The sequence below is a fragment of the Serinus canaria genome, chromosome 3 (assembly GCF_022539315.1).
Source record: "Serinus canaria isolate serCan28SL12 chromosome 3, serCan2020, whole genome shotgun sequence".
In the NCBI taxonomy this organism is placed as follows: domain Eukaryota; kingdom Metazoa; phylum Chordata; class Aves; order Passeriformes; family Fringillidae; genus Serinus; species Serinus canaria.
This window is the reverse complement of record NC_066316.1, coordinates 521,855-530,616: the sequence shown is the minus strand read 5'-3', so window position 1 is coordinate 530,616 and position 8,762 is coordinate 521,855. Positions and strand designations below refer to the sequence as shown.

The 8,762-nt window shown below is 51.2% G+C and overlaps 1 protein-coding gene across 1 annotated transcript in view; it reads left to right on the top strand.

Moving 5' to 3' along the window:
* Positions 1 to 4,561: 4,561 nt before the first annotated feature.
* SNAP25 (synaptosome associated protein 25) overlaps positions 4,562 to 8,762 on the top strand; it is a 61,238-nt gene continuing 57,037 nt past the window's right edge. Inside the window, exon 1 of the mRNA XM_018918047.3 lies at positions 4,562 to 4,695. The gene's annotated coding sequence lies outside the window, so the exon portion shown is untranslated. The remainder of the gene's footprint in view (positions 4,696 to 8,762) is intronic.

Below are 8,762 nucleotides of genomic sequence, written 5' to 3'. Positions count from 1 at the left end.
GAGAATTGCACTTCTCAGTTCCAAAAGTCCCAGTTTTAAATAGCCTGTGTTTCCTGTAGACAAGCAATTGCCCCTAAAATCATAACCTCGTTAAAAGCATGGATTAAAGCAGGACTTTAATTTGCACTCACCTAAAGATTAGTTGGCAGAGTATATGGCTAAAGTCATATGGGGAAGTGCAAGTAAATGACCTTGTGTGCTAATATATTGGTGTCTGCTACTGTGTTTTTGTGCTTACAGAAAAGTTAGGCCAAAGAAACGGGACTGTTCACATCCCTCAGTTAAGCCTGTGTCCTGCTTTGTGGGACCTCTGTCCTTTCTTAACTGAGCTTTCAGGCAGGTTTTGGAAATGGTTCCCAAATTCAGGTCACATGCACAGAAGGAGAATTTAAGTCCAATTATAGTTTATTTTACTAAATCAGGATTGTTTTAAATTAAAAATTGGAGTTTAATCCTCACTTGCTGTCTGTGTCCTAGGAACATAGAGTAAGCTGTTTCTATGTCTTCTTTCCTCTGTATAATATAGATCAAATGGCTGTAGTCCTCCTTCCTCTGTGTCCAATACCTTTGTGACTTTCTTGGGCAGAACTTTCCTCTCATGAAAGCTGAGCTGGGCCTAAAATTCCCATTGGCAAGGTTTCTGGAGGCCTCAGGCCAGTCCTACCTCCATAGCAGATGACAACCCTCGGAGATGTGGCTGTGTTGTGACTACTTCTCCTTTGCATAGGGATAATAGATGCTGAAGTCTGGCATTGCAGGAAATGACACAGTTATAGCACAGCTGAGAGAAGGACCCAGCCAAGGCAGGGGAGCTGGGGGCAGCAGTAGGACCCAGACTCCCCAAATGTTTAAGTCCTGGTTGCTCTTTAAGCAGCTAGTCAGGAGTCAGGTACCTCTGGAGATCTGGCTCTGCACATCTAAAAGCGTGATCAGGAAATCGGTGGGGACTCATCTCCAAGGGTTTATGTTACAATTGCACTTTAAATCTCTCTATTTTTGAACATAAGCCTCAGAGAAATCTTGGCTTGGCCTAAACTGGAGCACCCGATCACAGACAGCTCCTTAAAAAAGCCCACAGCCTAACTGTGTATCTGGAGATCCTGAGCATGCAGGGAAAAATTAGGCCCAGCCATTCCCACAAATTTAATCAGAAGCAGCCTGGGGCACATAGATGCAAGTGCTGTTGATGGTCAAAATTCAGTGTTACATAAAGAGCAGTGAATGACAGAAGGCAATTAGGAGTTCTGCATAAAGGGCTCCATCCTCAGACTGTTCTTATTGCAGATATCAGACTGGAGTATGCCTCGGCACCTCAGCCTGGGAGCAGGAAGAAATTGGAGAGGCTGGGAAATGTTCAGTGCCAAAACAGGTATATTTTCCCTCTCTTGTTTGCTCTATGCTTAGTTCAATTTCTTTGCCCAGACACATACTTGAGGCCAGGATGAGCAGCATTTGGATAAGCAAGATATTTCCCTGTCTGAAAAGGAAAAGTCTGAGGAAGGTGGAGATAATCAAGGCAGTCTCTGTGTTACAACTGACTCTAAGAGAGCCCAGGAAATAACATCCAGGATCTGGTGGCACTGTCAGCATTTTGGTGTTCCACTCACTTGGCTGCCTCACAGCCCAGCTTTGCAGCACATAGGGGTGTGAGTTGGAGGCTGGAGGTGATGCTGTGAGCAGCCAGGAAGCTCCCACTGCCCACAGCTCTCAAACCATGGATAAACAGGGGCTGTTCTTTCCCCCTTTAACCTGCTGCAGGCTCTGCCTCTCCTGCCCTTCTCTAGCTCCTGGCCGGTAACGTGGAGCACACATCCTGCTGCTCTCATGCAGGAGAGCATGTTCCTGCCTCATTATTCATGGGTTGTGCCCACAGGTACTGCTTGTTAAGCCTGCTGAATATTTGCCTGAATAATTAAGAAGGAGCTGAATCATTCTTAGACCAAATTCCGGTTTTCTCTCTCCTCCTACTTCATTTATAGGCTTCTCTTCTCACATATCCCCTGTACACAGTGTGAAATGACTGTTCAAATAGTACCAGACAGAGTCAATAAACTCCCCATGTGCTTTTTCTTCTCTCTTTTTTAAAATTATCCTTAAAGATGCTAAAGAATCATTTAAAATTGCTTAGTGGCACTTATTGCGACAGAAATCCCGGCGCTGCGGTGCAAAAGCCTGCCCCCCTCTGCATCTCCCAGGATAGAGGCAGCCACATTCCTGAACAGCACAGGGTCCATCCCTTCCCTCACTCGTTTTCAGAATGAAAGGTAGCTGCTCCTTCTAAGCTTATTGGGCAAAGTTTGTGATCTATTTATTGGTTCTGCCCTTTGTTTTTTTATTAAACTCCGTGATTTCTGCTGCAGCAGAGCTGGAAAATGAATCTTAAATTGAACCCAGCTTTCTCACTGGAAAACTACCTCTTATCCTCCTCCCACTCCCTCTCTGCTTTCTCTTCCTTTTACCATTCCTTACATCTCTTTCCCCAAGTTATGCTGCATTTTATTTTGCCTTCACTGCATTTTCGTCCCTGACTTTTGATGCACGGAGCCAAATTCATCCCTGCTGGTATCCGATGGACTGAAATTCTTCTCCTAGGCGTTATTGGGCTGAATCCAAACCCAGCCAGCATTTTGCAGTGCTGGTGGCTTAGCCAAAACAATGGTTTATAATCTCACTTTTCCTTCCCTTATCTACCGTTAATATGAATTATTAATAAGTACTAGTATTGCTGTCTCGAAAATCATACTTGTTTCTGAAGCACCTATCAGCCGAGCTGTCTGGCTGAGAATTCCTTTTTAACTTTCCATGTGTGCCAGGAAGTTGCACGATGCCTGCACACGGGCAGCCTGGATTCCAGAGCAGAGCTCGCTCTGGGATTCCTCTTGCCATCCGCAGTGCACATCTCACCCGAGTGCTGGGCACGATTAACCCCTGCGGGAGCCGGCCTGCAAAGCTTTGTTTTCCCAAACTGCCGTTTCTGACGCTAAATGCGTTTCCCAATCAGACTGCTGCTCCAGATCCCTCACCTGGAGGGGGTGTCTGCACAGTGTTCATCTCAGGCTGTGTTTACAGCCCGGGAACATGACAGGTTCTCTCCTTCCCTGCGGTTTCCGCGTGCACAGCTCATTAGATACTCTAATGCAGCAGGAAGCCCCTCTCGACTGAGAATTCCTTCTCGTATATTTAGCAAACTTTTGACTGCTTCCTTTCAAAAGAGACTGAAGGACATATTTTCGTAGGAAGAGGGTGAGACTCACAAAGCACGATCTACAGTCACGTTTTTCTGTGGGGAACTACAGAGCAGGGGAGGAGGAATCACCCGCAATTCTCTCTCCTTCTCCCCCGCGCCTCCCTCCCCTCCCCTCCCCGTCCCTCCCCCACGCCCATACAACCATAACACGAGATGAACGCGCTCCAAAATACAGCTGCAAAGCCTTCCCTCTCTTCCGGTCTCCTTCGCCTTGGCAAGAGGGGGGGTGAGAAAAGAGGATGAGGATGGAATTACCCTAATATGGAACTGATGTTTTGACTCTGCCATCCGCACACTGTTCAGAAAAGCCTGCACGCACGGTGTCAGAGTCAAACCCAGCCAGGGCTCACTCACTGCTCACAGGAGAGGCTCAGGCAGGGAACAGGGAGGCATTGCTGCTCATCTCCTGGTCTGGATGGTTCCATAAATGAAAGCCAAGGCTTGTGGGGTGAGAGGGAAAGGTTGACTGAGGTTACGAAAGAGAGCATCGCACTTCGACTGCAATCCCCAATGTTCATTAAGATCTCCATTAAGAGATAAATTTTAGAAACATACAAAGTTTTGCATGAAATGAAAGGATTTCCTCCCCATTAGAAATCACGCTGGAGACAGCTCCATTTGCTCCAAATTAGGTACACTCGGAATGAATATTTTAATTAATTCATGATAAATAAGCCAAGCACTTTCCTTGAACAGAGTTACCGTTTCCTTCCCCAGCAGCAGTGAGATGTGCTCGCTGTGCTGTGTGTATGTTCATGTACTTGTCCAGGCTTTGGTTTTGATTTCTCGCTCTCATTTTTGAACCTGTCCCTCAAATGATCAGTTGCAACACATGTCTTTAGCTATGGATTTCCTCGTGTTTGGCTGCTCCGACGTGGGAGAGGGGAGGGAGGAGAAGGAGAATAAACAGATTTACACACCCAGACCCCTGGCAGGATGTTCTGAGAAATAAAAAGAGGGGAGAAAAGGAAGAATTCACACATAAAAATAGAAGCCCACGTAGGTTGGCCATATATGGAGTACCGGGGACTTCAGAGGGATACCCTCTTCGGACCACCCCTTTGGCGGAGGAAATCGCTGCTGCGGGAGGGCCCCTGCCCCCCTGCCCGGGCGGTTGGCCCGCAGCCGCCCCCAGCCCCCTGCCCCGACCCCGGCCCCGGGGAGGCGGCGGCGGGGCGGCTGCGGGAGGCGGCGGGGCCGGCTGCGGGAGCGGTGCGGCGGCGATGACTCAAACCCGCCCGGCCCGCTCTGCCCCCTCCCGCTCCCCCCGCCGGGGAGGGCTATTAAAAGCTGCTGACGTAGGAGCGGACGGCCATCTTTGATGAGGGCACGGCTCCCGATCCATTGAAGAAGGAGACCCGCGGAGGTCAGCAGCCTCCTGTCCTTGCCTCCCATCCAGCTGCGGCACCGACCCACCGACCCCGCCGCGCCGCGCTCCGCCAGCCCAGGTAAAGGTGGGACACTGCCGCGGGCACCGGCTCAGCGAGGGGAGGGGGCCGTATTGATGATAATGAAATGAAGAAAAAGGATATATTTAAAGTGGGACCCGTTCGGCTTTTTGTCTCCAGCCTCTGGGCTGCTTCGGGCACAGAGAAAGGCAGGGAGAAGGGGGTGATTTCGCCGCCAGCCTCATCGCCGGCTGGAGCCAGGAAGGCAGCCGGGCTGTGCCTCTCGGCCGTGCGGGCGGCAGGAGGCCGGCGGAGAAGGCAATGTCGGAGGAGAAGGGGAAGCAGCGCCATTCCCAGCTCCGAGCGGGGAGAAGGGTGCGCGGGCGCTCTGAGCTGGTAGGCCGGCCCGGGCTGTGCCGCCCGGGGCACTGCAGAGCCCGCAGCGCGCCGGGCTGCGGCGGAGCATCAGCACCGCGGACAGCGCGGGGCCCGAGCGGCGCCGGGAGGGGACGTGCGCCTGCCTGTGTCCGTCCGAGTGTCTGTCTGTGTCTGTCGGTGTGTCTGACCGTGTGTCCGTGTGTGTGCTCAGCACCGTGGACAGCGCCAGGCCCGAGCGAGACGGGGAGGGACGTGTGTCTGTGTCTGTCTGCGTGTCCGTGTGTGTGCTCAGCACCGCGGACAGCGCGGGGCCCGCGCCAGGAACGGGGAGTGCGAGCTGACTGTGCCTGTGCCTGTGCCTGTACTTGTGTGTCTGTGTGTCTGTGCATGTTCAGCACCGCGGCAGCGGAGGCGGCCGTGCTGCAGCGCCCTGCGGCTCCGCGTCCCCCGCCCCGGGGCTGCCCCCCCGGACACGGGACTGGGAAGCGATTCCCGACTGGCGAGCGGCGGTGCTCCCTCATTCCAGGACAAGACCGCGGGCAAGCGCAGTTGTGGTTCTGTAGCTCAGAGTGAGAAGAGGGAGAAATAAAATTTAAAAAAACAAAAAGCAAACAAACAACAACAACAGCAAATAACATCAGTTCCTGCAATTATTCGGCGCTTGGCACTTCGGCTCCTCTCCCTTGAGAGGCGTTTGTGCGGGGAAGGCGGGGGTTACATAACGGCCAGCCCGCGGGGTCCCCCCGGGCCGGGCCCTGCCCGCAGAGAGCACCGGCAGCCCCCCGGTGTTCCCGCAGCCGCGCTCCGTGCCCGGCCCCGCTGCCCGCGGGCGCTGCGTGCCGCGGCTCGGGCGCCGCTGCGCCGTGACACGGGGGACATCAGCCCGCGCCGCCCCCCCCGCCCCGTCCCCGCGCTGCGGAGCGGTGCGGAGCCGCCGCCTTATGTAACGCGGGCTGCCCCGTCACGGCTGCTGGCCCCGGCTCCCCCGGCGCCGCCGGCGTTCCCTCCGCCCGTCCTTTCCGCTCCCCGGCACCCCAGCCGCCCAAACGTCTCGGTGCGGTCCCAAGTTGATAACTTCGCTGGGTTTTTTTCCTGCGGGGCGAATAAACAAGGGGAGACAGGGGGATTGGGCTGCGTGTCCAGACACTGCGCTGCGTAGCTGCGTCAAACCGGAGCGGTGGGATCTGCCAGATTTACGTGCTTGGCTTGAATAATTGCTGCTGGTTTCGTTCCCAGCTGAAGAGCGGGAGGTGGGAGAAATGGGGGGCTGGTCTGCGGTGCTTCCCGGGGGTGGCAGAGCAGCCCCTGAACCCAGACCCGTTTGCTTCCAGCCCCGGCTGACGCATCTGCAAGGACATGCCTGTCCCACACCCCCACCTCGTCCCCGCTCTGGGCATGGAGCAGCTCCGCCACTGATCAGCACGAGGATGGTGTGGGGCAGCCACCCCTGCGGGTGGCAAGGGGAGGGATGGAGCCATCTGGGAGATGAGTGCTGCGGTGGGAATGGCTGGGGAAGTGACTCTCTTCTGGGCCCCCAGCCACCTGCACATCCCTGCAAAGAAGCCAGTCTAGGAAGAAGCAGCAGTGGTTCTCCATTGCTGCTGCATCGCGCAGAACGGGTCAGCCAGGGGGTGACTGCTGAAGAGTTTGGTTCCTAGGATGGGTGCCAAAAAGATAACAGAGGTGACCAAACCAAAGATGCAGGCAGGCCTGATTGACAAAAGCAAAAGCTTGAGGCTGCCTCTAAAGTCAAGAAGAGTTGCAGAAACTCAGCACATTACAGTACCAAATGCAGCTAGATAGCAACCCCCAAATGAATGCAGCTTAACTTTCTTTCCACAGCTAACTAGAAAATGAGAGTGGCATTTCCGAGAGCTCTCGGGACCAGGCTGTGTGTCCATTGAACTCATGGGGGCAGTGAAAGAGAGAACAGCAGAATCCAGCCAGCATGAACCCTCAAAATACATCTAATGAGATACGGCTCCACTTCCCAGATTTATTGCACTGGAGGTGGGAGATGCTTTTCGGGTCAAGGGAAAGCTTTTCATTTTTCTCCCTATGCTTCAGGTATGGCAACAAATGGCAAGATGAAAGTGCTAAGGCAAATAAAGCACAGTCTCTGCCGAGTGCTTGCGCTGCTTTAACTGTGCGAGGTAACGAAACAAAACACTTTTCCTGTCAGTGGGAACAACTTCAGCGATTTTCGTGTCTGTGTGTCACAGGGCTACAGCTGCTGCATTTGTAGCAACCCTCAGGGAAAAATAGAAAGTATATGGAATGGTATAGGGCTCAGTTTGCTAATGATTTCTTCTCTCAGGAACAAAGAACAGAAACTGTTTTCCCTTTACCTTGGCTTGTTGTCACACAGTTACTCTTTCTCTTGCATTTTTCCCCCCCAAATCTCTGTCATAACATTTTATAACATAAGGAGAGTACTTTCATCTGCACATATTTATATGCACACACACACTTATTTCAGAGGTTTCCAGGGTTCTAGGCTGGGTAAAACCACAACAGATGTAGGCTGACTTTGCAGCATTCATTGGGCAGAGCGCATTTTTCTGTCTGTGGAGTTTCATGCCCTGCTACCAATGCAGCCACCTTTGGGCTGGGCCCGTGCCAGGCAATCTGTACCAACAGCCTTGTTCAAGCATTTCAGAGCTTTAGAGGAAATTTGCTGGAGAGCTGCTGCAGGATGCACTTCTCAGGCAAATCGTGATTACCTCTAGGAAGCCGGACTTTGGAGTGGGCACAGGGCTCGTCTAGCTACTCCTGGGAATGCTGGATATAGTTTTTCAAGGCTGTAAGTTTTCAAGGAATAGTTTAGTTTTTTAGCTTATTATTTTTGAGCCTCCAACGTTGTGGTTTTTCTTAGTTTCAATAAACTCTGGCTTTCTTGCCTATTGACCTTGCAGATTCAGCTTGCTGCATTGTATTGCAACAAGCACTTTTTCCAAAACACACAAGTTATATTCCTAGTTCTTGTCTGTCACCCTTTTGTTACTCCCTCCACAAATGCTTAGACGCACACAAACTCCCACCAGCAAAATCTGCCTCTTATCTGATAATGATTTTCAAAATGCTGTCCCACATCCCACTACATTTTCTAGGACTTTCCATCAAGCACAAAGACAAGTCAACTGCACAGGTTCAAAATTGTTCTTTCCTGCTTTGTGATGGCCCCAAGACTGATATTGCAAGACCCAAAAGTGGATCTGAGTGGCCTTGAGGAAGTGTTTGAACTACTTGCCCTGCTGTTTTAGGAGGAAATTTAGCTTTGCTCTTGCATCTTTCATCTTGTTCACTTTCTTTTTGCTCATCACCTCGTGCTCACTTACCATCCTCTTTTAAATCCTGCTAAAGATCACCAGGATGAAAGAAAAACATCAAGGGCATTAGGACTCTGATGTGAAGGGTGATGAGTGTCACCTTCTGATTTTGATTATTCCAGGAGGTCTAATCCAAAGTCAGTTGGAATTAAGGAAAATACTTCCCTATATCATTTTGTGAGACTTGTAAAAGAATACTTAGCAGTTTAGGTTTTTCAAAGGGAAACAAATTCTGTGTGCATATTCCCTCTGAAATATACTAGTCCTAGTGATTCTAAAGATAATATAATATTGCATTATAACCTTTTTAACCTTTTCCTTTTTTTTTCCTTCTCTTCTTTTCTTTTTTTTTTTTTTTTTTTAATTATAACAGACATGGTGTCTCCCACCAGAGAAACCTGAATTCTACTACAGGCACAG